The sequence below is a fragment of the Salminus brasiliensis genome, chromosome 3 (genome assembly GCF_030463535.1).
Source record: "Salminus brasiliensis chromosome 3, fSalBra1.hap2, whole genome shotgun sequence".
NCBI lineage: Eukaryota > Metazoa > Chordata > Actinopteri > Characiformes > Bryconidae > Salminus > Salminus brasiliensis.
This window is the reverse complement of record NC_132880.1, coordinates 22,972,197-22,997,486: the sequence shown is the minus strand read 5'-3', so window position 1 is coordinate 22,997,486 and position 25,290 is coordinate 22,972,197. Positions and strand designations below refer to the sequence as shown.

Sequence of the window (25,290 nt, the reverse complement as noted above, 5' to 3'; positions counted from 1 at the left end):
GAGCAGTATACTACATTTCAAATGTGACTTGCGTGTAAGCGTTGCTGGTTCAGTGGTAGAATTCTCGCCTGCCACGCGGGAGACCGGGGTTCGATTCCCGGCCAATGCAGCAGTTGCCAGCTGTAAGCATTGGTGGTTCAGTGGTAGAATTCTCGCCTGCCATGCGGGAGACCCAGGTCCGATTCCCGGCCAATGCAGCACTTGCCAGCTTTTAAAATGTTTTACATCATAGGCTATTTTTCTTACATTCTTATTTTGTCAGACCATTATAAGGTCTTCTAGTATAAAACAGTTTTGTGAAATCTTCCCTCAGCCTGAACACTCTTAGCTGTTTTTGTGTCAATAAAAATGTTTGTGTTTTCAGTGCGAAACATTCCTGAAGTATGTTTATGAAAGCATTAATGCAGAACATTTCTTAAGCATAGTCAGGAAAGCAATGTTAGGTCAGTGGTAGTTTTTTCGACTGGCTTGTGGGAGAGCAGAAAGGTTCTGCTCAGTAGACTACATTTAAAAGAGTCTTTCATGTAAGCATTGGTGGTTCAGTGGTAGAATTCTCGTCTGCCACGCGGGAGACCCGGGTCAGATTCCCGGCCAATGCAGCAGTTGTCAGCTTTTAAAATGTTCTACATCATAGGCTATTTTTCTTACATTCTTATTTTGTCAGACCGTTGGAAGGTCTTCTAATATAAAACAGTTTTGTGAAATCTTCCCTCAGCCTGAACACTATTAGCTTATTGAGTGTCAGGAAAAAAATGTTGTTTTTTCAGTGCGAAACATTCCTGAAGTATGTTCATTAAAGCATTAATGCAGAACATTTCTTAAGCATAGTCAGGAAAGCAATGTTAGGTCAGTGGAAGTTTTTTCGACTGGCTTGTGGGAGAGCAGAAAGGTTTTTGGAGAGCAGTATACTACATTTCAAATGTGAATTGCATGTAAGCATTGGTGGTTCAGTGGTAGAATTCTCGCCTGCCATGCGGGAGACCCAGGTCCGATTCCCGGCCAATGCAGCACTTGCCAGCTTTTAAAATGTTTTACATCATAGGCTATTTTTCTTACATTCTTATTTTGTCAGACCATTATAAGGTCTTCTAGTATAAAACAGTTTTGTGAAATCTTCCCTCAGCCTGAACACTCTTAGCTGTTTTTGTGTCAATAAAAATGTTTGTGTTTTCAGTGCGAAACATTCCTGAAGTATGTTTATGAAAGCATTAATGCAGAACATTTCTTAAGCATAGTCAGGAAAGCAATGTTAGGTCAGTGGTAGTTTTTTCGACTGGCTTGTGGGAGAGCAGAAAGGTTCTGCTCAGTAGACTACATTTAAAAGAGTCTTTCATGTAAGCATTGGTGGTTCAGTGGTAGAATTCTCGTCTGCCACGCGGGAGACCCGGGTCAGATTCCCGGCCAATGCAGCAGTTGTCAGCTTTTAAAATGTTCTACATCATAGGCTATTTTTCTTACATTCTTATTTTGTCAGACCGTTGGAAGGTCTTCTAATATAAAACAGTTTTGTGAAATCTTCCCTCAGCCTGAACACTATTAGCTTATTGAGTGTCAGGAAAAAAATGTTGTTTTTTCAGTGCGAAACATTCCTGAAGTATGTTCATTAAAGCATTAATGCAGAACATTTCTTAAGCATAGTCAGGAAAGCAATGTTAGGTCAGTGGAAGTTTTTTCGACTGGCTTGTGGGAGAGCAGAAAGGTTTTTGGAGAGCAGTATACTACATTTCAAATGTGAATTGCATGTAAGCATTGGTGGTTCAGTGGTAGAATTCTCGCCTGCCACGCGGGAGACCTGGGTCCGATTCCCGGCCAATGCACTGGTTGCCAGCTTTTAAAATGTTCTACATCATAGGCTATTTTTCTTACATTCTTATTTTGTCAGACCATTGGAAGGTCTTCTAGTATAAAACAGTTTTTTGAAATCTTCCCTCAGCCTGAACACTCTTAGCTGTTTTTGTGTCAATAAAAATGTTTGTGTTTTCAGTGCGAAACATTCCTGAAGTATGTTCATGAAAGCATTATTGCAGAACATTTCTTAAGCATAGTCAGGAAAGCAATGTTAGGTCAGTGGTAGTTTTTTCGACTGTCTTGTGGGAGAGCAGAAAGGTTCTGCTCAGTAGACTACATTTAAAAGAGTCTTTCATGTAAGCATTGGTGGTTCAGTGGTAGAATTCTCGCCTGCCACGCGGGAGACCCGGGTCCGATTCCCGGCCAATGCACTGGTTGCCAGCTTTTAAAATGTTCTACATCATAGGCTATTTTTCTTACATTCTTATTTTGTCAGACCATTGGAAGGTCTTCTAGTATAAAACAGTTTTTTGAAATTTTCCCTCAGCCTGAACACTCTTAGCTGTTTTTGTGTCAATAAAAATGTTTGTGTTTTCAGTGCGAAACATTCCTGAAGTATGTTCATGAAAGCATTAATGCAGAACATTTCTCAAGCATAGTCAGGAAAGCAATGTTAGGTCAGTGGTAGTTTTTTCGACTGGCTTGTGGGAGAGCAGAAAGGTTCTGCTCAGTAGACTACATTTAAAAGAGTCTTTCATGTAAGCATTGGTGGTTCAGTGGTAGAATTCTTGCCTGCCACGCGGGAGACCCGGGTCTGATTCCGGGCCAATGCACTGGTTGCCAGCTTTTAAAATGTTCTACATCATAGGCTTTTTTTCTTACATTCTTATTTTGTCAGACCATTGGAAGGTCTTCTAGTATAAAACAGTTTTGTGAAATCTTCCCTCAGCCTGAACACTCTTAGCTTATTGTGTGTCAATAAAAAAAGTTTGTGTTTTCAGTGCGAAACATTCCTGAAGTATGTTCATTAAAGCATTAATGCAGAACATTTCTTAAGCATAGTCAGGAAAGCAATGTTAGGTCAGTGGTAGTTTTTTCGACTGGCTTGTGGGAGAACAGAAAGGTTCTGCTCAGTAGACTACATTTCAATTGTGATTTTCATGTGAGCATTGGTGGTTCAGTGGTAGAATTCTCGCCTGCCACGCGGGAGACCCGGGTCCGATTCCCGGCCAATGCAGCAGTTGCCAGCTTTTAAAATGTTCTACATCATAGGCTATTTTTCTTACATTCTTATTTTGTCAGACCGTTGGAAGGTCTTCTAATATAAAACAGTTTTGTGAAATCTTCCCTCAGCCTGAACACTATTAGCTTATTGAGTGTCAGGAAAAAAATGTTGTGTTTTCAGTGCGAAACATTCCTGAAGTATGTTCATTAAAGCATTAATGCAGAACATTTCTTAAGCATAGTCAGGAAAGCAATATTAGGTCAGTGGAAGTTTTTTCGACTGGCTTGTGGGAGAGCAGAAAGGTTTTTGGAGAGCAGTATACTACATTTCAAATGTGCCTTGCTTGTAAGCATTGGTGGTTCAGTGGTAGAATTCTGGCCTGCCACGCGGGAGACCCGGGTTCTATTCCTGGCCAAGCCAGCAGTTGCCAGCTTTTAAAATGTTCTAAATCATAGGCTATTTTTCTTACATTCTTATTTTGTCAGACCATTGGAAGGTCTTCTAGTATAAAACAGTTTTGTGAAATCTTCCCTCAGCCTGAACACTCTTAGCTGTTTTTGTGTCAATAAAAATGTTTGTGTTTTCAGTGCGAAACATTCCTGAAGTATGTTCATTAAAGCATTAATGCAGAACATTTCTTAAGCATAGTCAGGAAAGCAATGTTAGGTCAGTGGTAGTTTTTTCGACTGGCTTGTGGGAGAGCAGAAAGGTTCTGCTCAGTAGACTACATTTAAAAGAGTCTTTCGTGTAAGCATTGGTGCTTCAGTGGTTGATTTCTCGCCTGCCACGCGGGAGACCCGGGTCCGATTCCCGGCCAATGCAGCAGTTGCCAGCTTTTAAAATGTTCTACATCATAGGCTTTTTTTCTTACATTCTTATTTTGTCAGACCATTGGAAGGTCTTCTAGTATAAAACAGTTTTGTGAAATCTTCCCTCAGCCTGAACACTCTTAGCTGTTTTTGTGTCAATAAAAATGTTTGTGTTTTCAGTGCGAAACATTCCTGAAGTATGTTCATTAAAGCATTAATGTAGAACATTTCTTAAGCATAGTCAGGAAAGCAATGTTAGGTCAGTGGAAGTTTTTTCGACTGGCTTGTGGGAGAGCAGAAAGGTTTTTGGAGAGCAGTATACTACATTTCAAATGTGACTTGCATGTAAGCATTGGTGGTTCAGTGGTAGAATTCTCGCCTGCCACGCGGGTCACCCGGGTCCGATTCCCGGCCAATGCAGCAGTTGTCAGCTTTTAAAATGTTCTACATCATAGGCTATTTTTCTTACATTCTTATTTTGTCAGACCGTTGGAAGGTCTTCTAATATAAAACAGTTTTGTGAAATCTTCCCTCAGCCTGAACACTATTAGCTTATTGAGTGTCAGGAAAAAAATGTTGTGTTTTCAGTGCGAAACATTCCTGAAGTATGTTCATTAAAGCATTAATGCAGAACATTTCTTAAGCATAGTCAGGAAAGCAATGTTAGGTCAGTGGAAGTTTTTTCGACTGGCTTGTGGGAGAGCAGAAACGTTTTTGGAGAGCAGTATACTACATTTCAAATGTGAATTGCATGTAAGCATTGGTGGTTCAGTGGTAGAATTCTCGCCTGCCACGCGGGAGACCCGGGTCCGGTTCCCGGCCAATGCATTGTTTGCTAGCTTTTAAAATGTTCTACATCATAGGCTATTTTTCTTACATTCTTATTTTGTCAGACCATTGGAAGGTCTTCTAGTATAAAACAGTTTTTTGAAATCTTCCCTCAGCCTGAACACTCTTAGCTGTTTTTGTGTCAATAAAAATGTTTGTGTGTTCAGTGCGAAACATTACTGAAGTATGTTCATGAAAGCATTAATGCAGAACATTTCTTAAGCATAGTCAGGAAAGCAATGTTAGGTCAGTGGTAGTTTTTTCGACTGTCTTGTGGGAGAGCAGAAAGGTTCTGCTCAGTAGACTACATTTAAAAGAGTCTTTCATGTAAGCATTGGTGGTTCAGTGGTAGAATTCTCGCCTGCCACGCGGGAGACCCGGGTCCGATTCCCGGCCAATGCACTGGTTGCCAGCTTTTAAAATGTTCTACATCATAGGCTATTTTTCTTACATTCTTATTTTGTCAGACCATTGGAAGGTCTTCTAGTATAAAACAGTTTTTTGAAATTTTCCCTCAGCCTGAACACTCTTAGCTGTTTTTGTGTCAATAAAAATGTTTGTGTTTTCAGTGCGAAACATTCCTGAAGTATGTTCATGAAAGCATTAATGCAGAACATTTCTTAAGCATAGTCAGGAAAGCAATGTTAGGTCAGTGGTAGTTTTTTCGACTGGCTTGTGGGAGAGCAGAAAGGTTCTGCTCAGTAGACTACATTTAAAAGAGTCTTTCATGTAAGCATTGGTGGTTCAGTGGTAGAATTCTTGCCTGCCACGCGGGAGACCCGGGTCCGATTCCCGGCCAATGCACTGGTTGCCAGCTTTTAAAATGTTCATCATCATAGGCTATTTTTCTTACATTCTTATTTTGTCAGACCGTTGGAAGGTCTTCTAATATAAAACAGTTTTGTGAAATCTTCCCTCAGCCTGAACACTATTAGCTTATTGTGTGTCAATAAAAAAAGTTTGTGTTTTCAATGCGAAACATTCCTGAAGTATGTTCATTAAAGCATTAATGCAGAACATTTCTTAAGCATAGTCAGGAAAGCAATGTTAGGTCAGTGGAAGTTTTTTAGACTGGCTTGTGGGAGAGCAGAAAGGTTTTTGGAGAGCAGTAGACTACATTTCAAAAGTGACTTGCATGTAAGCATTGATGGTTCAGTGGTAGATTTCTTGCCTGCCACGCGGGAGACCCGGGTCCGATTCTCGGCCAATGCAGCAGTTGCCAGCTTTTAAAATGTTCTACATCATAGGCTATTTTTCTTACATTCTTATTTTGTCAGACCATTGGAAGGTCTTCTAGTATAAAACAGTTTTGTGAAATCTTCCCTCAGCCTGAACACTCTTAGCTGTTTTTGTGTCAATAAAAATGTTTGTGTTTTCAGTGCGAAACATTCCTGAAGTATGTTCATTAAAGCATTAATGCAGAACTTTTCATAAGCATAGTCAGGAAAGCAATGTTAGGTCATTGGTAGTTTTTTCGACTGGCTTGTGGGAGAGCAGAAAGGTTCTGCTCAGTAGACTACATTTAAAAGAGTCTTTCATGTAAGCATTGGTGGTTCAGTGGTAGAATTCTTGCCTGCCACGCGGGAAACCCGGGTCCGATTCCCGGCCAATGCAGCAGTTGCCAGCTTTTAAAATGTTCTACATCATAGGCTTTTTTTCTTACATTCTTATTTTGTCAGACCATTGGAAGGTCTTCTAGTATAAAACAGTTTTGTGAAATCTTCCCTCAGCCTGAACACTCTTAGCTGTTTTTGTGTCAATAAAAATGTTTGTGTTTTCAGTGCGAAACATTCCTGAAGTATGTTCATTAAAGCATTAATGTAGAACATTTCTTAAGCATAGTCAGGAAAGCAATGTTAGGTCAGTGGAAGTTTTTTCGACTGGCTTGTGGGAGAGCAGAAAGGTTTTTGGAGAGCAGTATACTACATTTCAAATGTGACTTGCATGTAAGCATTGGTGGTTCAGTGGTAGAATTCTCGCCTGCCACGCGGGAGACCCGGGTCCGATTCCCGGCCAATGCAGCAGTTGTCAGCTTTTAAAATGTTCTACATCATAGGCTATTTTTCTTACATTCTTATTTTGTCAGACCGTTGGAAGGTCTTCTAATATAAAACAGTTTTGTGAAATCTTCCCTCAGCCTGAACACTATTAGCTTATTGAGTGTCAGGAAAAAAATGTTGTGTTTTCAGTGCGAAACATTCCTGAAGTATGTTCATTAAAGCATTAATGCAGAACATTTCTTAAGCATAGTCAGGAAAGCAATGTTAGGTCAGTGGAAGTTTTTTCGACTGGCTTGTGGGAGAGCAGAAACGTTTTTGGAGAGCAGTATACTACATTTCAAATGTGACTTGCATGTAAGCATTGGTGGTTCAGTGGTAGAATTCTTGCCTTCCATGCGGGAGACCCGGGTCCGATTCCCGGCCAATGCAGCAGTTGCCAGCTTTTAAAATGTTCTACATCATAGGCTTTTTTTCTTACATTCTTATTTTGTCAGACCGTTGGAAGGTCTTCTAATATAAAACAGTTTTGTGAAATCTTCCCTCAGCCTGAACACTATTAGCTTATTGTGTGTCAATAAAAAAAGTTTGTGTTTTCAGTGCGAAACATTCCTGAAGTATGTTCATGAAAGCATTAATGCAGAACATTTCTTAAGCATAGTCAGGAAAGCAATGTTAGGTCAGTGGTAGTTTTTTCGACTGGCTTGTGGGAGAGCAGAAAGGTTCTGCTCAGTAGACTACATTTAAAAGAGTCTTTCATGTAAGCATTGGTGGTTCAGTGGTAGAATTCTCGCCTGCCACGCGGGAGACCCGGGTCCGATTCCCGGCCAATGCAGCAGTTGCCAGCTTTTAAAATGTTCTACATCATAGGCTATTTTTCTTACATTCTTATTTTGTCAGACCATTGGAAGGTCTTCTAGTATAAAACAGTTTTTTGAAATCTTCCCTCAGCCTGAACACTCTTAGCTGTTTTTGTGTCAATAAAAATGTTTGTGTTTTCAGTGCAAAACATTCCTGAAGTATGTTCATGAAAGCATTAATGCAGAACATTTCTTAAGCATAGTCAGGAAAGCAATGTTAGGTCAGTGGTAGTTTTTTCGACTGGCTTGTGGGAGAGCAGAAAGGTTCTGCTCAGTAGACTACATTTAAAAGAGTCTTTCATGTAAGCATTGGTGGTTCAGTGGTAGAATTCTTGCCTGCCACGCGGGAGACCCGGGTCCAATTCCCGGCCAACGCAGCACTTGCCAGCTTTTAAAATGTTCTACATCATAGGCTATTTTTCTTACATTCTTATTTTGTCAGACCGTTGGAAGGTCTTCTAATATAAAACAGTTTTGTGAAATCTTCCCTCAGCCTGAACACTATTAGCTTATTGTGTGTCAATAAAAAAAGTTTGTGTTTTCAGTGCGAAACATTCCTGAAGTATGTTCATTAAAGCATTAATGCAGAACATTTCTTAAGCATAGTCAGGAAAGCAATGTTAGGTCAGTGGTAGTTTTTTCGACTGGCTTGTGGGAGAACAGAAAGGTTCTGCTCAGTAGACTACATTTCAATTGTGATTTGCATGTAAGCATTGGTGGTTCAGTGGTAGAATTCTCGCCTGCCACGCGGGAGACCCGGGTCCGATTCCCGGCCAATGCAGCAGTTGCCAGCTTTTAAAATGTTCTACATCATAGGCTATTTTTCTTACATTCTTATTTTGTCAGACCGTTGGAAGGTCTTCTAATATAAAACAGTTTTGTGAAATCTTCCCTCAGCCTGAACACTATTAGCTTATTGAGTGTCAGGAAAAAAATGTTGTGTTTTTAGTGCGAAACATTCCTGAAGTATGTTCATTAAAGCATTAATGCAGAACATTTCTTAAGCATAGTCAGGAAAGCAATATTAGGTCAGTGGAAGTTTTTTCGACTGGCTTGTGGGAGAGCAGAAAGGTTTTTGGAGAGCAGTATACTACATTTCAAATGTGACTTGCATGTAAGCATTGGTGGTTCAGTGGTTGATTTCTCGCCTGCCACGCGGGAGACCCGGGTCTGATTCCCGGCCAATGCAGCAGTTGCCAGCTTTTAAAATGTTCTACATCATAGGCTTTTTTTCTTACATTCTTATTTTGTCAGACCATTGGAAGGTCTTCTAGTATAAAACAGTTTTGTGAAATCTTCCCTCAGCCTGAACACTCTTAGCTGTTTTTGTGTCAATAAAAATGTTTGTGTTTTCAGTGCGAAACATTCCTGAAGTATGTTCATTAAAGCATTAATGTAGAACATTTCTTAAGCATAGTCAGGAAAGCAATGTTAGGTCAGTGGAAGTTTTTTCGACTGGCTTGTGGGAGAGCAGAAAGGTTTTTGGAGAGAAGTATACTACATTTCAAATGTGACTTGCATGTAAGCATTGGTGGTTCAGTGGTAGAATTCTCGCCTGCCACGCGGGTCACCCGGGTCCGATTCCCGGCCAATGCAGCAGTTGTCAGCTTTTAAAATGTTCTACATCATAGGCTATTTTTCTTACATTCTTATTTTGTCAGACCGTTGGAAGGTCTTCTAATATAAAACAGTTTTGTGAAATCTTCCCTCAGCCTGAACACTATTAGCTTATTGAGTGTCAGGAAAAAAATGTTGTGTTTTCAGTGCGAAACATTCCTGAAGTATGTTCATTAAAGCATTAATGCAGAACATTTCTTAAGCATAGTCAGGAAAGCAATGTTAGGTCAGTGGAAGTTTTTTCGACTGGCTTGTGGGAGAGCAGAAACGTTTTTGGAGAGCAGTATACTACATTTCAAATGTGAATTGCATGTAAGCATTGGTGGTTCAGTGGTAGAATTCTCGCCTGCCACGCGGGAGACCCGGGTCCGATTCCCGGCCAATGCACTGGTTGCCAGCTTTTAAAATGTTCTACATCATAGGCTATTTTTCTTACATTCTTATTTTGTCAGACCATTGGAAGGTCTCCTAGTATAAAACAGTTTTTTGAAATCTTCCCTCAGCCTGAACACTCTTAGCTGTTTTTGTGTCAATAAAAATGTTTGTGTTTTCAGTGCGAAACATTCCTGAAGTATGTTCATGAAAGCATTAATGCAGAACATTTCTTAAGCATAGTCAGGAAAGCAATGTTAGGTCGGTGGTAGTTTTTTCGACTGGCTTGTGGGAGAGCAGAAAGGTTCTGCTCAGTAGACTACATTTAAAAGAGTCTTTCATGTAAGCATTGGTGGTTCAGTGGTAGAATTCTCGCCTGCCACGCTGGAGACCTGGGTCTGATTCCCGGCCAATGCAGCAGTTGCCAGCTTTTAAAATGTTCTACATCATAGGCTATTTTTCTTACATTCTTATTTTGTCAGACCGTTGGAAGGTCTTCTAATATAAAATAGTTTTGTGAAATCTTCCCTCAGCCTGAACACTATTAGCTTATTGTGTGTCAATAAAAAAAGTTTGTGTTTTCAGTGCGAAACATTCCTGAAGTATGTTCATTAAAGCATTAATGCAGAACATTTCTTAAGCATAGTCAGGAAAGCAATGTTAGGTCAGTGGAAGTTTTTTCGACTGGCTTGTGGGAGAGCAGAAAGGTTTTTGCAGAGCAGTATACTACATTTCAAACGTGACTTGCATGTAAGCATTGGTGGTTCAGTGGTAGAATTCTTGCCTTATATGCGGGAGACCTGGGTCCGATTCCCGGCCAATGCAGCAGTTGCCAGCTTTTAAAATGTTCGACATCATAGGCTATTTTTCTTACATTCTTATTTTGTCAGACCGTTGGAAGGTCTTCTAATATAAAACAGTTTTGTGAAATCTTCCCTCAGCCTGAACACTATTAGCTTATTGTGTGTCAATAAAAAAAGTTTGTGTTTTCAGTGCGAAACATTCCTGAAGTATGTTCATTAAAGCATTAATGCAGAACATTTCTTAAGCATAGTCAGGAAAGCAATGTTAGGTCAGTGGAAGTTTTTTCGACTGGCTTGTGGGAGAGCAGAAAGGTTTTTGGAGAGCAGAAGACTACATTTCAAATGTGACTTGCATGTAAGCGTTGGTGGTTCAGTGGTAGAATTCTTGCCTGCCACGCGGGAGACCCGGGTCTGATTCCCGGCCAATGCAGCAGTTGCCAGCTTTTAAAATGTTCTACATCATAGGCTATTTTTCTTACATTCTTATTTTGTCAGACCATTGGAAGGTCTTCTAGTATAAAACAGTTTTTTGAAATCTTCCCTCAGCCTGAACACTCTTAGCTGTTTTTGTGTCAATAAAAATGTTTGTGTTTTCAGTGCGAAACATTCCTGAAGTATGTTCATGAAAGCATTAATGCAGAACATTTCTTAAGCATAGTCAGGAAAGCAATGTTAGGTCAGTGGTAGTTTTTTCGACTGGCTTGTGGGAGAGCAGAAAGGTTCTGCTCAGTAGACTACATTTAAAAGAGTCTTTCACGTAAGCATTGGTGGTTCAGTGGTAGAATTCTCGCCTGCCACGCGGGAGACCTGGATCCGATTCCCGGCCAATGCAGCAGTTGCCAGCTTTTAAAATGTTCTACATCATAGGCTATTTTTCTTACATTCTTATTTTGTCAGACCATTGGAAGGTCTTCTAGTATAAAACAGTTTTTTGAAATTTTCCCTCAGCCTGAACACTCTTAGCTGTTTTTGTGTCAATAAAAATGTTTGTGTTTTCAGTGCGAAACATTCCTGAAGTATGTTCATGAAAGCATTAATGCAGAACATTTCTTAAGCATAGTCAGGAAAGCAATGTTAGGTCAGTGGTAGTTTTTTCGACTGGCTTGTGGGAGAGCAGAAAGGTTTTTGGAGAGCAGTATACTACATTTCAAATGTGCCTTGCATGTAAGCATTGGTGGTTCAGTGGTAGAATTCTCGCCTGCCACGCGAGTCACCCGGGTCCGATTCCCGGCCAATGCAGCAGTTGTCAGCTTTTAAAATGTTCTACATCATAGTCTATTTTTCTTACATTCTTATTTTGTCAGACCGTTGGAAGGTCTTCTAATATAAAACAGTTTTGTGAAATCTTCCCTCAACCTGAACACTATTAGCTTATTGTGTGTCAATAAAAAAAGTTAGTGTTTTCAGTGCGAAACATTCCTGAAGTATGTTCATTAAAGCATTAATGCAGAACATTTCTTAAGCATAGTCAGGAAAGCAATGTTAGGTCAGTGGAAGTTTTTTCGACTGGCTTGTGGGAGAGCAGAAAGGTTTTTGGAGAGCAGTAGACTACATTTCAAATGTGACTTGCATGTAAGCGTTGGTGGTTCAGCGGTAGAATTCTTGCCTGCCACGCGGGACACCCGTGTCCGATTCCCGGCCAATGCAGCAGTTGCCAGCTTTTAAAATGTTCTACATCATAGGCTATTTTTCTTACATTCTTATTTTGTCAGACCATTGGAAGGTCTTCTAGTATAAAACAGTTTTTTGAAATCTTCCCTCAGCCTGAACACTCTTAGCTGTTTTTGTGTCAATAAAAATGTTTGTGTTTTCAGTGCGAAACATTCCTGAAGTATGTTCATGAAAGCATTAATGCAGAACATTTCTTAAGCATAGTCAGGAAAGCAATGTTAGGTCGGTGGTAGTTTTTTCGACTGGCTTGTGGGAGAGCAGAAAGGTTCTGCTCAGTAGACTACATTTAAAAGAGTCTTTCATGTAAACATTGGTGGTTCAGTGGTAGAATTCTCGCCTGCCACGCGGGAGACCCGGGTCCGATTCCCGGCCAATGCACTGGTTGCCAGCTTTTAAAATGTTCTACATCATAGGCTATTTTTCTTACATTCTTATTTTGTCAGACCATTGGAAGGTCTTCTAGTATAAAACAGTTTTTTGAAATCTTCCCTCAGCCTGAACACTCTTAGCTGTTTTTGTGTCAATAAAAATGTTTGTGTTTTCAGTGCGAAACATTCCTGAAGTATGTTCATGAAAGCATTAATGCAGAACATTTCTTAAGCATAGTCAGGAAAGCAATGTTAGGTCAGTGGTAGTTTTTTCGACTGGCTTGTGGGAGAGCAGAAAGGTTCTGCTCAGTAGACTACATTTAAAAGAGTCTTTCATGTAAGCATTGGTGGTTCAGTGGTAGAATTCTCGCCTGCCACGCGGGAGACCCGGATCCGATTCCCGGCCAATGCACTGGTTGCCAGCTTTTAAAATGTTCTACATCATAGGCTATTTTTCTTACATTCTTATTTTGTCAGACCATTGGAAGGTCTTCTAGTATAAAACAGTTTTTTGAAATCTTCCCTCAGCCTGAACACTCTTAGCTGTTTTTGTGTCAATAAAAATGTTTGTGTTTTCAGTGCGAAACATTCCTGAAGTATGTTCATGAAAGCATTAATGCAGAATATTTCTTAAGCATAGTCAGGAAAGCAATGTTAGGTCAGTGGTAGTTTTTTCGACTGGCTTGTGAGAGAGCAGAAAGGTTCTGCTCAGTAGACTACATTTAAAAGAGTCTTCCATGTAAGAATTGGTGGTTCAGTGGTAGAATGCTCGCCTGCCACGCTGGAGACCTGGGTCTGATTCCCGGCCAATGCAGCAGTTGCCAGCTTTTAAAATGTTCTACATCATAGGCTATTTTTCTTACATTCTTATTTTGTCAGACCGTTGGAAGGTCTTCTAATATAAAACAGTTTTGTGAAATCTTCCCTCAGCCTGAACACTATTAGCTTATTGTGTGTCAATAAAAAAAGTTAGTGTTTTCAGTGCGAAACATTCCTGAAGTATGTTCATTAAAGCATTAATGCAGAACATTTCTTAAGCATAGTCAGGAAAGCAATGTTAGGTCAGTGGAAGTTTTTTCGACTGGCTTGTGGGAGAGCAGAAAGGTTTTTGCAGAGCAGTATACTACATTTCAAATGTGACTTGCATGTAAGCGTTGGTGGTTCAGTGGTAGAATTCTTGCCTTCCATGCGGGAGACCTGGGTCCGATTCCCGGCCAATGCAGCACTTGCCAGCTTTTAAAATGTTCTACATCATAGGCTATTTTTCTTACATTCTTATTTTGTCAGACCGTTGGAAGGTCTTCTAATATAAAACAGTTTTTTGAAATCTTCCCTCAGCCTGAACACTCTTAGCTGTTTTTGTGTCAATAAAAATGTTTGTGTTTTCAGTGCGAAACATTCCTGAAGTATGTTCATGAAAGCATTAATGCAGAACATTTCTTAAGCATAGTCAGGAAAGCAATGTTAGGTCGGTGGTAGTTTTTTCGACTGGCTTGTGGGAGAGCAGAAAGGTTCTGCTCAGTAGACTACATTTAAAAGAGTCTTTCATGTAAGCATTGGTGGTTCAGTGGTAGAATTCTCGCCTGCCACGCGGGAGACCCGGGTCCGATTCCCGGCCAATGCACTGGTTGCCAGCTTTTAAAATGTTCTACATCATAGGCTATTTTTCTTACATTCTTATTTTGTCAGACCATTGGAAGGTCTTCTAGTATAAAACAGTTTTTTGAAATCTTCCCTCAGCCTGAACACTCTTAGCTGTTTTTGTGTCAATAAAAATGTTTGTGTTTTCAGTGCGAAACATTCCTGAAGTATGTTCATTAAAGCATTAATGCAGAACATTTCTTAAGCATAGTCAGGAAAGCAATGTTAGGTCAGTGGTAGTTTTTTCGACTGGCTTGTGGGAGAGCAGAAAGGTTTTTGGAGAGCAGTAGACTACATTTCAAATGTGACTTGCATGTAAGCGTTGGTGGTTCAGTGGTAGAATTCTTGCCTGCCACGCGGGAGACCCGGGTCCGATTCCCGGCCAATGAAACAGTTGCCAGCTTTTAAAATGTTCTACATCATAGGCTATTTTTCTTACATTCTTATTTTGTCAGACCGTTGGAAGGTCTTCTAGTATAAAACAGTTTTGTGAAATCTTCCCTCAGCCTGAACACTCTTAGCTGTTTTTGTGTCAATAAAAATGTTTGTGTTTTCAGTGCGAAACATTCCTGAAGTATGTTCAAGAAAGCATTAATGCAGAACATTTCTTAAGCATAGTCAGGAAAGCAATGTTAGGTCAGTGGTAGTTTTTTCGACTGGCTTGTGGGAGAGCAGAAAGGTTCTGCTCAGTAGACTACATTTAAAAGAGTCTTTCATGTAAGCATTGGTGGTTCAGTGGTAGAATTCTCGCCTGCCACGCGGGAGACCCGGGTCCGATTCCCGGCCAATGCAGCAGTTGCCAGCTTTTAAAATGTTCTACATCATAGGCTATTTTTCTTACATTCTTATTTTGTCAGACCATTGGAAGGTCTCCTAGTATAAAACAGTTTTGTGAAATCTTCCCTCAGCCTGAACACTCTTAGCTGTTTTTGTGTCAATAAAAATGTTTGTGTTTTCAGTGCGAAACATTCCTGAAGTATGTTCATTAAATCATTAATGTAGAACATTTCTTAAGCATAGTCAGGAAAGCAATGTTAGGTCAGTGGAAGTTTTTTCGACTGGCTTGTGGGAGAGCAGAAAGGTTTTTGGAGAGCAGTATACTACATTTCAAATGTGACTTGCATGTAAGCATTGGTGGTTCAGTGGTAGAGTTCTCGCCTGCCACGCGGGACACCCGGGTCCGATTCCCGGCCAATGCAGCAGTTGCCAGCTTTTAAAATGTTCTACATCATAGGCTATTTTTCTTACATTCTTATTTTGTCAGACCGTTGGAAGGTCTTCTAATATAAAACAGTTTTTTGAAATCTTCCCTCAGCCTGAACACTATTAGCTTATTGAGTGTCAGGAAAAAAATGTTGTGTTTTCAGTGCGAAACATTCCTGAAGTATGTTCATTAAAGCATTAATGCAGGACATTTCTTAAGCATAGTCAGGAAAGCAATATTAGGTCAGTGGAAGATTTTTCGACTGGCTTGTGGGAGAGCAGAAAGGTTTTTGGAGAGCAGTATACTACATTTCAAATGTGACTTGCATGTAAGCATTGGTGGTTCAGTGGTAGAATTCTGGCCTGCCACGCGGGATACCCTGGTTCTATTCCTGGCCAATGCAGCAGTTGCCAGCTTTTAAAATGTTCTAAATCATAGGCTATTTTTCTTACATTCTTATTTTGTCAGACCATTGGAAGGTCTTCTAGTATAAAACAGTTTTTTGAAATCTTCCCTCAGCCTGAACACTCTTAGCTGTTTTTGTGTCAATAAAAATGTTTGTGTTTTCAGTGCGAAACATTCCTGAAGTATGTTTATGAAAGCATTAATGCAGAACATTTCTTAAGCATAGTCAGGAAAGCAATGTTAGGTCAGTGGTAGTTTTTTCGACTGGCTTGTGGGAGAGCAGAAAGGTTCTGCTCAGTAGACTACATTTAAAAGAGTCTTTCATGTAAGCATTGGTGGTTCAGTGGTAGAATTCTCGCCTGCCACGCGGGAGACCTGGGTCCGATTCCCGGCCAATGCAGCAGTTGCCAGCTTTTAAAATGTTCTACATCATAGGCTATTTTTCTTACATTCTTATTTTGTCAGACCGTTGGAAGGTCTTCTAATATAAAACAGTTTTGTGAAATCTTCCCTCAGCCTGAACACTATTAGCTTATTGTGTGTCAATAAAAAAAGTTTGTGCTTTCAGTGCGAAACATTCCTGAAGTATGTTCATTAAAGCATTAATGCAGAACATTTCTTAAGCATAGTCAGGAAAGCAATGTTAGGTCAGTGGAAGTTTTTTCGACTGGCTTGTGGGAGAGCAGAAAGGTTTTTGGAGAGCAGTATACTACATTTCAAATGTGACTTGCATGTAAGCATTGGTGGTTTAGTGGTAGAATTCTTGCCTTCCATGCGGGAGACCTGGGTCCGATTCCTGGCCAATGCAGCAGTTGCCAGCTTTTAAAATGTTCTACATCATAGGCTATTTTTCTTACATTCTTATTTTGTCAGACCGTTGGAAGGTCTTCTAATATAAAACAGTTTTGTGAAATCTTCACTCAGCCTGAACTCTATTAGCTTATTGTGTGTCAATAAAAAAAGTTAGTGTTTTCAGTGCGAAACATTCCTGAAGTATGTTCATTAAAGCATTAATGCAGAACATTTCTTAAGCATAGTCAGGAAAGCAATGTTAGGTCAGTGGAAGTTTTTTCGACTGGCTTGTGGGAGAGCAGAAAGGTTTTTGGAGAGCAGTAGACTACATTTCAAATACGACTTGCATGTAAGCATTGGTGGTTCAGTGGTAGAATTCTTGCCTGCCACGCGGGAGACCCGGGTCTGATTCCTGGCCAATGCAGCAGTTGCCAGCTTTTAAAATGTTCTACATCATAGGCTATTTTTCTTACATTCTTATTTTGTCAGACCATTGGAAGGTCTCCTAGTATAAAACAGTTTTGTGAAATCTTCCCTCAGCCTGAACACTCTTAGCTGTTTTTGTGTCAATAAAAATGTTTGTGTTTTCAGTGCGAAACATTCCTGAAGTATGTTCATTAAAGCATTAATGTAGAACATTTCTTAAGCATAGTCAGGAAAGCAATGTTAGGTCAGTGGAAGTTTTTTCGACTGGCTTGTGGGAGAGCAGAAAGGTTTTTGGAGAGCAGTATACTACATTTCAAATGTGACTTGCATGTAAGCATTGGTGGTTCAGTGGTAGAATTCTCGCCTGCCACGCGGGAGACCCGGGTCTGATTCCCGGCCAATGCAGCAGTTGCCAGCTTTTAAAATGTTCTACATCATAGGCTATTTTTCTTACATTCTTATTTTGTCAGACCGTTGGAAGGTCTTCTAATATAAAACAGTTTTGTGAAATCTTCCCTCAGCCTGAACACTATTAGCTTATTGAGTGTCAGGAAAAAAATGTTGTGTTTTCAGTGCGAAACATTCCTGAAGTATGTTCATTAAAGCATTAATGCAGAACATTTCTTAAGCATAGTCAGGAAAGCAATATTAGGTCAGTGGAAGTTTTTTCGACTGGCTTGTGGGAGAGCAGAAAGGTTTTTGGAGAGCAGTATACTACATTTCAAATGTGACTTGCATGTAAGCATTGGTGGTTCAGTGGAAGAATTCTGGCCTGCCACGTGGGATACCCGGGTTCTATTCCTGGCCAATGCAGCAGTTGCCAGCTTTTAAAATGTTCTAAATCATAGGCTATTTTTCTTACATTCTTATTTTGTCAGACCATTGGAAGGTCTTCTAGTATAAAACAGTTTTTTGAAATCTTCCCTCAGCCTGAACACTCTTAGCTGTTTTTGTGTCAATAAAAATGTTTGTGTTTTCAGTGCGAAACATTCCTGAAGTATGTTCATTAAAGCATTAATGTAGAACATTTCTTAAGCATAGTCAGGAAAGCAATGTTAGGTCAGTGGAAGTTTTTTTGACTGGCTTGTGGGAGAGCAGAAAGGTTTTTGGACAGCAGTATACTACATTTCAAATGTGACTTGCATGTAAGCATTGGTGGTTCAGTGGTAGAATTCTCGCCTGCCACGCGGGAGACCCGGGTCCGATTCCCGGCCAATGCAGCAGTTGCCAGCTTTTAAAATGTTCTACATCATAGGCTATTTTTCTTACATTCTTATTTTGTCAGACCGTTGGAAGGTCTTCTAATATAAAACAGTTTTGTGAAATCTTCCCTCAGCCTGAACACTATTAGCTTATTGTGTGTCAATAAAAAAAGTTTGTGCTTTCAGTGCGAAACATTCCTGAAGTATGTTCATTAAAGCATTAATGCAGAACATTTCTTAAGCATAGTCAGGAAAGCAATGTTAGGTCAGTGGAAGTTTTTTCGACTGGCTTGTGGGAGAGCAGAAAGGTTTTTGGAGAGCAGTATACTACATTTCAAATGTGACTCGCATGTAAGCATTGGTGGTTCAGTGGTAGAATTCTAGCCTGCCACGCGGCAGACCCGGGTCCGATTCCCGGCCAATGCAGCAGTTGCCAGCTTTTAAAATGTTCTACATCATAGGCTATTTTTCTTACATTCTTATTTTGTCAGACCATTGGAAGGTCTTCTAGTATAAAACAGTTTTGTGAAATCTTCCCTCAGCCTGAACACTCTTAGCTGTTTTTGTGTCAATAAAAATGTTTGTGTTTTCAGTGCGAAACATTCCTGAAGTATGTTCATTAAAGCATTAATGTAGAACATTTCTTAAGCATAGTCAGGAAAGCAATGTTAGGTCAGTGGAAGTTTTTTTGACTGGCTTGTGGGAGAGCAGAAAGGTTTTTGGAGAGCAGTATACTACATTTCAAATGTGACTTGCATGTAAGCATTGGTGGTTCAGTGGTAGAATTCTCGCCTGCCACGCGGTAGACCCGGGTCCGATTCCCGGCCAATGCAGCAGTTGTCAGCTTTTAAAATGTTCTACATCATAGGCTATTTTTCTTACATTCTTATTTTGTCAGACCGTTGGAAGGTCTTCTAATATAAAACAGTTTTGTGAAATCTTCCCTCAGCCTGAACACTATTAGCTTATTGAGTGTCAGGAAAAAAATGTTGTGTTTTCAGTGCGAAACATTCCTGAAGTATGTTCATTAAAGCATTAATGCAGAACATTTCTTAAGCATAGTCAGGAAAGCAATGTTAGGTCAGTGGAAGTTTTTTCGACTGGCTTGTGGGAGAGCAGAAAGGTTTTTGGAGAGCAGTATACTACATTTCAAATTTGACTTGCTAGTAAGCATTGGTGGTTCAGTGGTAGAATTTTAGCCTGCCACGCGGGAGACCTGGGTCTGATTCCTGGCCAATGCACTGGTTGCCAGCTTTTAAAATGTTCTACATCATAGGCTATTTTTCTTACATTCTTATTTTGTCAGACCATTGGAAGGTCTTCTAGTATAAAACAGTTTTGTGAAATCTTCCCTCAGCCTGAACACTCTTAACTGTTTTTGTGTCAATAAAAATGTTTGTGTTTTCAGTGCGAAACATTCCTGAAGTATGTTCATTAAAGCATTAATGCAGAACATTTCTTAAGCATAGTCAGGAAAGCAATGTTAGGTCAGTGGTAGTTTTTTCGACTGGCTTATGGGAGAGCAGAAAGGTTCTGCTCAGTAGACTACATTTAAAAGAGTCTTTCATGTAAGCATTGGTGGTTCAGTGGTAGAATTCTCGCCTGCCACGCGGGAGACCCGGGTCCGATTCCCGGCCAATGCACTGGTTGCCCGCTTTTAAAATGTTCTACATCATAGGCTATTTTTCTTACATTCTTATTTTGTCAGACCATTGGAAGGTCTTCTAGTATAAAACAGTTTTTTGAAATCTTCCCTCAGCCTGAACACTCTTAGCTGTTTTTGTGTCAATAAAAATGTTTGTGTTTTCAGTGCGAAACATTCCTGAAGTATGTTCATGAAAGCATTAATGCAGAACATTTCTTAAGCATAGTCAGGAAAGCAATGTTAGGTCAGTGGTAGTTTTTTCGACTGGCTTGTGGGAGAGCAGAAAGGTTCTGCTCAGTAGACTATATTTAAAAGAGTCTTTCATGTAAGCATTGGTGGTTTTTTCGACTGACCCGGGTCCGATTCCCGGCCAATGCAGCAGTTGCCAGCTTTTAAAATGTTCTACATCATAGGCTATTTTTCTTACATTCTTATTTTGTCAGACCATTGGAAGGTCTTCTAGTATAAAACAGTTTTGTGAAATCTTCCCTCAGCCTGAACACTCTTAGCTGTTTTTGTGTCAATAAAAATGTTTGTGTTTTCAGTGCGAAACATTCCTGAAGTATGTTCATTAAAGCATTAATGCAGAACATTTCTTAAGCATAGTCAGGAAAGCAATGTTAGGTCAGTGGAAGTTTTTTCGACTGGCTTGTGGGAGAGTAGAAAGGTTTTTGGAGAGCAGTATACTACATTTCAAATGTGACTTGCATGTAAGCATTGGTGGTTCAGTGGTAGAATTCTTGCCTTCCATGCGGGAGACCTGGGTCCGATTCCCGGCCAATGCAGCAGTTGCCAGCTTTTAAAATGTTCTACATCATAGGCTATTTTTCTTACATTCTTATTTTGTCAGACCGTTGGAAGGTCTTCTAATATAAAACAGTTTTGTGAAATCTTCCCTCAGCCTGAACACTATTAGCTTATTGTGTGTCAATAAAAAAAGTTTGTGTTTTCAGTGCGAAACATTCCTGAAGTATGTTCATTAAAGCATTAATGCAGAACATTTCTTAAGCATAGTCAGGAAAGCAATGTTAGGTCAGTGGAAGTTTTTTCGACTGGCTTGTGGGAGAGCAGAAAGGTTTTTTGAGAGCAGTATACTACATTTCAAATGTGACTTGCATGTAAGCGTTGGTGGTTCAGTGGTAGAATTCTTGCCTGCCACGCGGGAGACCCGGGTCCGATTCCCGGCCAATGCAGCAGTTGCCAGCTTTTAAAATGTTCTACATCATAGGCTATTTTTCTTACATTCTTATTTTGTCAGACCATTGGAAGGTCTTCTAGTATAAAACAGTTTTTTGAAATCTTCCCTCAGCCTGAACACTCTTAGCTGTTTTTGTGTCAATAAAAATGTTTGTGTTTTCAGTGCGAAACATTCCTGAAGTATGTTCATGAAAGCATTAATGCAGAACATTTCTTAAGCATAGTCAGGAAAGCAATGTTAGGTCAGTGGTAGTTTTTTCGACTGGCTTGTGGGAGAGCAGAAAGGTTCTGCTCAGTAGACTACATTTAAAAGAGTCTTTCATGTAAGCATTGGTGGTTCAGTGGTAGAATTCTCGCCTGCCACGCGGGAGACCCGGGTCCGATTCCCGGCCAATGCAGCAATTGCCAGCTTTTAAAATGTTCTACATCATAGGCTATTTTTCTTACATTCTTATTTTGTCAGACCGTTGGAAGGTCTTCTAATATAAAACAGTTTTGTGAAATCTTCCCTCAGCCTGAACACTATTAGCTTATTGAGTGTCAGGAAAAAAATGTTTTTTTCAGTGCGAAACATTCCTGAAGTATGTTCATTAAAGCATTAATGCAGAACATTTCTTAAGCATAGTCAGGAAAGCAATGTTAGGTCAGTGGAAGTTTTTTCGACTGGCTTGTGGGAGAGCAGAAAGGTTTTTGGAGAGCAGTATACTACATTTCAAATGTGACTTGCATGTAAGCATTGGTGGTTCAGTGGTAGAATTCTGGCCTGCCACGCGGGAGACCCGGGTCCGATTCCCGGCCAATGAAGCAGTTGCCAGCTTTTAAAATGTTCTAAATCATAGGCTATTTTTCTTACATTCTTATTTTGTCAGACCATTGGAAGGTCTTCTAGTATAAAACAGTTTTGTGAAATCTTCCCTCAGCCTGAACACTCTTAGCTGTTTTTGTGTCAATAAAAAATTTGTGTTTTCAGTGCGAAACATTCCTGAAGTATGTTCATTAAAGCATTAATGCAGAACATTTCTTAAGCATAGTCAGGAAAGCAATGTTAGGTCAGTGGTAGTTTTTTCGACTGGCTTGTGGGAGAGCAGAAAGGTTCTGCTCAGTAGACTACATTTAAAAGATTCTTTCATGTAAGCATTGGTGGTTCAGTGGTAGAATTCTCGCCTGCCACGCGGGAGACCCGGGTCCGATTCCCGGCCAATGCAGCAGTTGCCAGCTTTTAAAATGTTCTACATCATAGGCTATTTTTCTTACATTCTTATTTTGTCAAACCGTTGGAAGGTCTTCTAATATAAAACAGTTTTGTGAAATCTTCCCTCAGCCTGAACACTATTAGCTTATTGAGTGTCAGGAAAAAAATGTTGTGTTTTCAGTGCGAAACATTCCTGAAGTATGTTCATTAAAGCATTAATGCAGAACATTTCTTAAGCATAGTCAGGAAAGCAATATTAGGTCAGTGGAAGTTTTTTCGACTGGCTTGTGGGAGAGCAGAAAGGTTTTTGGAGAGCAGTAGACTACATTTCAAATGTGACTTGCATGTAAGCATTGGTGGTTCAGTGGTAGAATTCTTGCCTGCCACGCGGGAGACCTGGGTCTGATTCCCGGACAATGCAGCAGTTGCCAGCTTTTAAAATGTTCTACATCATAGGCTATTTTTCTTACATTCTTATTTTGTCAGACCATTGGAAGGTCTTCTAGTATAAAACAGTTTTGTGAAATCTTCCCTCAGCCTGAACACTCTTAGCTGTTTTTGTGTCAATAAAAATGTTTGTTTTTTCAGTGCGAAACATTCCTGAAGTATGTTCATGAAAGCATTAATGCAGAACATTTCTTAAGCATAGTCAGGAAAGCAATATTAGGTCAGTGGAAGTTTTTTCGACTGGCTTGTGGGAGAGCAGAAAGGTTTTTGGAGAGCAGTATACTACATTTCAAATGTGACTTGCATGTAAGCATTGGTGGTTCAGTGGTAGAATTCTCGCCTGCCACGCGGCAGACCGGGGTCCGATTCCCGGCCAATGCAGCAGTTGCCAGCTTTTAAAATGTTCTACATCATAGGCTATTTTTCTTACATTCTTATTTTGTCAGACCATTGGAAGGTCTTCTAGTATAAAACAGTTTTGTGAAATCTTCCCTCAGCCTGAACACTCTTAGCTGTTTTTGTGTCAATAAAAATGTTTGTGTTTTCAGTGCGAAACATTCCTGAAGTATGTTCATGAAAGCATTAATGCAGAACATTTCTTAAGCATAGTCAGGAAAGCAATGTTAGGTCAGTGGTAGTTTTTTCGACTGGCTTGTGGGAGAGCAGAAAGGTTCTGCTCAGTAGACTACATTTAAAAGAGTCTTTCATGTAAGCATTGGTGGTTCAGTGGTAGAATTCTTGCCTGCCACGCGGGAGACCCGGGTCCGATTCCTGGCCAATGCAGCAGTTGCCAGCTTTTAAAATGTTCTACATCATAGGCTATTTTTCTTACATTCTTATTTTGTCAGACCGTTGGAAGGTCTTCTAATATAAAACAGTTTTGTGAAATCTTCCCTCAGCCTGAACACTATTAGCTTATTGAGTGTCAGGAAAAAAATGTTGTGTTTTCAGTGCGAAACATTCCTGAAGTATGTTCATTAAAGCATTAATGCAGAACATTTCTTAAGCATAGTCAGGAAAGCAATATTAGGTCAGTGGAAGTTTTTTCGACTGGCTTGTGGGAGAGCAGAAACGTTTTTGGAGAGCAGTATACTACATTTCAAATGTGAATTGCATGTAAGCATTGGTGGTTCAGTGGTAGAATTCTCGCCTGCCACGCGGGAGACCTGGGTCCGATTCCCGGCCAATGCACTGGTTGCCAGCTTTTAAAATGTTCTACATCATAGGCTATTTTTCTTACATTCTTATTTTGTCAGACCATTGGAAGGTCTTCTAGTATAAAACAGTTTTTTGAAATCTTCCCTCAGCCTGAACACTCTTAGCTGTTTTTGTGTCAATAAAAATGTTTGTGTTTTCAGTGCGAAACATTCCTGAAGTATGTTCATGAAAGCATTAATGCAGAACATTTCTTAAGCATAGTCAGGAAAGCAATGTTAGGTCAGTGGTAGTTTTTTCGACTGGCTTGTGGGAGAGCAGAAAGGTTCTGCTCAGTAGACTACATTTAAAAGAGTCTTTCATGTAAGCATTGGTGGTTCAGTGGTAGAATTCTCGCCTGCCACGCGGGAGACCCGGGTCCGATTCCCGGCCAATGCAGCAATTGCCAGCTTTTAAAATGTTCTACATCATAGGCTATTTTTCTTACATTCTTATTTTGTCAGACCGTTGGAAGGTCTTCTAATATAAAACAGTTTTGTGAAATCTTCCCTCAGCCTGAACACTATTAGCTTATTGAGTGTCAGGAAAAAAATGTTTTTTTCAGTGCGAAACATTCCTGAAGTATGTTCATTAAAGCATTAATGCAGAACATTTCTTAAGCATAGTCAGGAAAGCAATATTAGGTCAGTGGAAGTTTTTTCGACTGGCTTGTGGGAGAGCAGAAAGGTTTTTGGAGAGCAGTATACTACATTTCAAATGTGACTTGCATGTAAGCATTGGTGGTTCAGTGGTAGAATTCTCGCCTGCCACGCGGCAGACCGGGGTCCGATTCCCGGCCAATGCAGCAGTTGCCAGCTTTTAAAATGTTCTACATCATAGGCTATTTTTCTTACATTCTTATTTTGTCAGACCATTGGAAGGTCTTCTAGTATAAAACAGTTTTGTGAAATCTTCCCTCAGCCTGAACACTCTTAGCTGTTTTTGTGTCAATAAAAATGTTTGTGTTTTCAGTGCGAAACATTCCTGAAGTATGTTCATGAAAGCATTAATGCAGAACATTTCTTAAGCATAGTCAGGAAAGCAATGTTAGGTCAGTGGTAGTTTTTTCGACTGGCTTGTGGGAGAGCAGAAAGGTTCTGCTCAGTAGACTACATTTAAAAGAGTCTTTCATGTAAGCATTGGTGGTTCAGTGGTAGAATTCTTGCCTGCCACGCGGGAGACCCGGGTCCGATTCCTGGCCAATGCAGCAGTTGCCAGCTTTTAAAATGTTCTACATCATAGGCTATTTTTCTTACATTCTTATTTTGTCAGACCGTTGGAAGGTCTTCTAATATAAAACAGTTTTGTGAAATCTTCCCTCAGCCTGAACACTATTAGCTTATTGAGTGTCAGGAAAAAAATGTTGTGTTTTCAGTGCGAAACATTCCTGAAGTATGTTCATTAAAGCATTAATGCAGAACATTTCTTAAGCATAGTCAGGAAAGCAATATTAGGTCAGTGGAAGTTTTTTCGACTGGCTTGTGGGAGAGCAGAAACGTTTTTGGAGAGCAGTATACTACATTTCAAATGTGAATTGCATGTAAGCATTGGTGGTTCAGTGGTAGAATTCTCGCCTGCCACGCGGGAGACCTGGGTCCGATTCCCGG

At 40.1% G+C, this 25,290-nt stretch overlaps 16 non-coding genes across 16 annotated transcripts; all 16 read left to right on the top strand.

Annotated features, from left to right (window-relative positions):
- The first annotated feature begins 2,148 nt into the window (after nt 1-2,148).
- trnag-gcc (transfer RNA glycine (anticodon GCC)) lies at nt 2,149-2,219 on the top strand. The gene has a single exon. It is a non-coding gene; the product is annotated as a tRNA-Gly (tRNA).
- Nucleotides 2,220-2,954: 735 nt separating this feature from the next.
- trnag-gcc (transfer RNA glycine (anticodon GCC)) lies at nt 2,955-3,025 on the top strand. The gene has a single exon. It is a non-coding gene; the product is annotated as a tRNA-Gly (tRNA).
- A 1,956-nt stretch (nt 3,026-4,981) lies between these two features.
- Nucleotides 4,982-5,052, top strand: trnag-gcc (transfer RNA glycine (anticodon GCC)). The gene has a single exon. It is a non-coding gene; the product is annotated as a tRNA-Gly (tRNA).
- Nucleotides 5,053-6,600: 1,548 nt separating this feature from the next.
- trnag-gcc (transfer RNA glycine (anticodon GCC)) lies at nt 6,601-6,671 on the top strand. Its single transcript has one exon. It is a non-coding gene; the product is annotated as a tRNA-Gly (tRNA).
- Nucleotides 6,672-7,008: 337 nt separating this feature from the next.
- On the top strand, nt 7,009-7,079 carry trnag-ucc (transfer RNA glycine (anticodon UCC)). The gene has a single exon. It is a non-coding gene; the product is annotated as a tRNA-Gly (tRNA).
- A 332-nt stretch (nt 7,080-7,411) lies between these two features.
- trnag-gcc (transfer RNA glycine (anticodon GCC)) lies at nt 7,412-7,482 on the top strand. The gene has a single exon. It is a non-coding gene; the product is annotated as a tRNA-Gly (tRNA).
- Nucleotides 7,483-8,217: 735 nt separating this feature from the next.
- Nucleotides 8,218-8,288, top strand: trnag-gcc (transfer RNA glycine (anticodon GCC)). Its single transcript has one exon. It is a non-coding gene; the product is annotated as a tRNA-Gly (tRNA).
- A 1,152-nt stretch (nt 8,289-9,440) lies between these two features.
- On the top strand, nt 9,441-9,511 carry trnag-gcc (transfer RNA glycine (anticodon GCC)). Its single transcript has one exon. It is a non-coding gene; the product is annotated as a tRNA-Gly (tRNA).
- Nucleotides 9,512-10,250: 739 nt separating this feature from the next.
- Nucleotides 10,251-10,321, top strand: trnai-uau (transfer RNA isoleucine (anticodon UAU)). Its single transcript has one exon. It is a non-coding gene; the product is annotated as a tRNA-Ile (tRNA).
- Nucleotides 10,322-13,891: 3,570 nt separating this feature from the next.
- trnag-gcc (transfer RNA glycine (anticodon GCC)) lies at nt 13,892-13,962 on the top strand. The gene has a single exon. It is a non-coding gene; the product is annotated as a tRNA-Gly (tRNA).
- Nucleotides 13,963-14,700: 738 nt separating this feature from the next.
- Nucleotides 14,701-14,771, top strand: trnag-gcc (transfer RNA glycine (anticodon GCC)). The gene has a single exon. It is a non-coding gene; the product is annotated as a tRNA-Gly (tRNA).
- A 3,184-nt stretch (nt 14,772-17,955) lies between these two features.
- trnag-gcc (transfer RNA glycine (anticodon GCC)) lies at nt 17,956-18,026 on the top strand. Its single transcript has one exon. It is a non-coding gene; the product is annotated as a tRNA-Gly (tRNA).
- A 1,554-nt stretch (nt 18,027-19,580) lies between these two features.
- Nucleotides 19,581-19,651, top strand: trnag-gcc (transfer RNA glycine (anticodon GCC)). The gene has a single exon. It is a non-coding gene; the product is annotated as a tRNA-Gly (tRNA).
- Nucleotides 19,652-21,177: 1,526 nt separating this feature from the next.
- trnag-gcc (transfer RNA glycine (anticodon GCC)) lies at nt 21,178-21,248 on the top strand. The gene has a single exon. It is a non-coding gene; the product is annotated as a tRNA-Gly (tRNA).
- Nucleotides 21,249-21,984: 736 nt separating this feature from the next.
- trnag-gcc (transfer RNA glycine (anticodon GCC)) lies at nt 21,985-22,055 on the top strand. The gene has a single exon. It is a non-coding gene; the product is annotated as a tRNA-Gly (tRNA).
- Nucleotides 22,056-24,011: 1,956 nt separating this feature from the next.
- Nucleotides 24,012-24,082, top strand: trnag-gcc (transfer RNA glycine (anticodon GCC)). Its single transcript has one exon. It is a non-coding gene; the product is annotated as a tRNA-Gly (tRNA).
- Nucleotides 24,083-25,290: the final 1,208 nt, after the last annotated feature.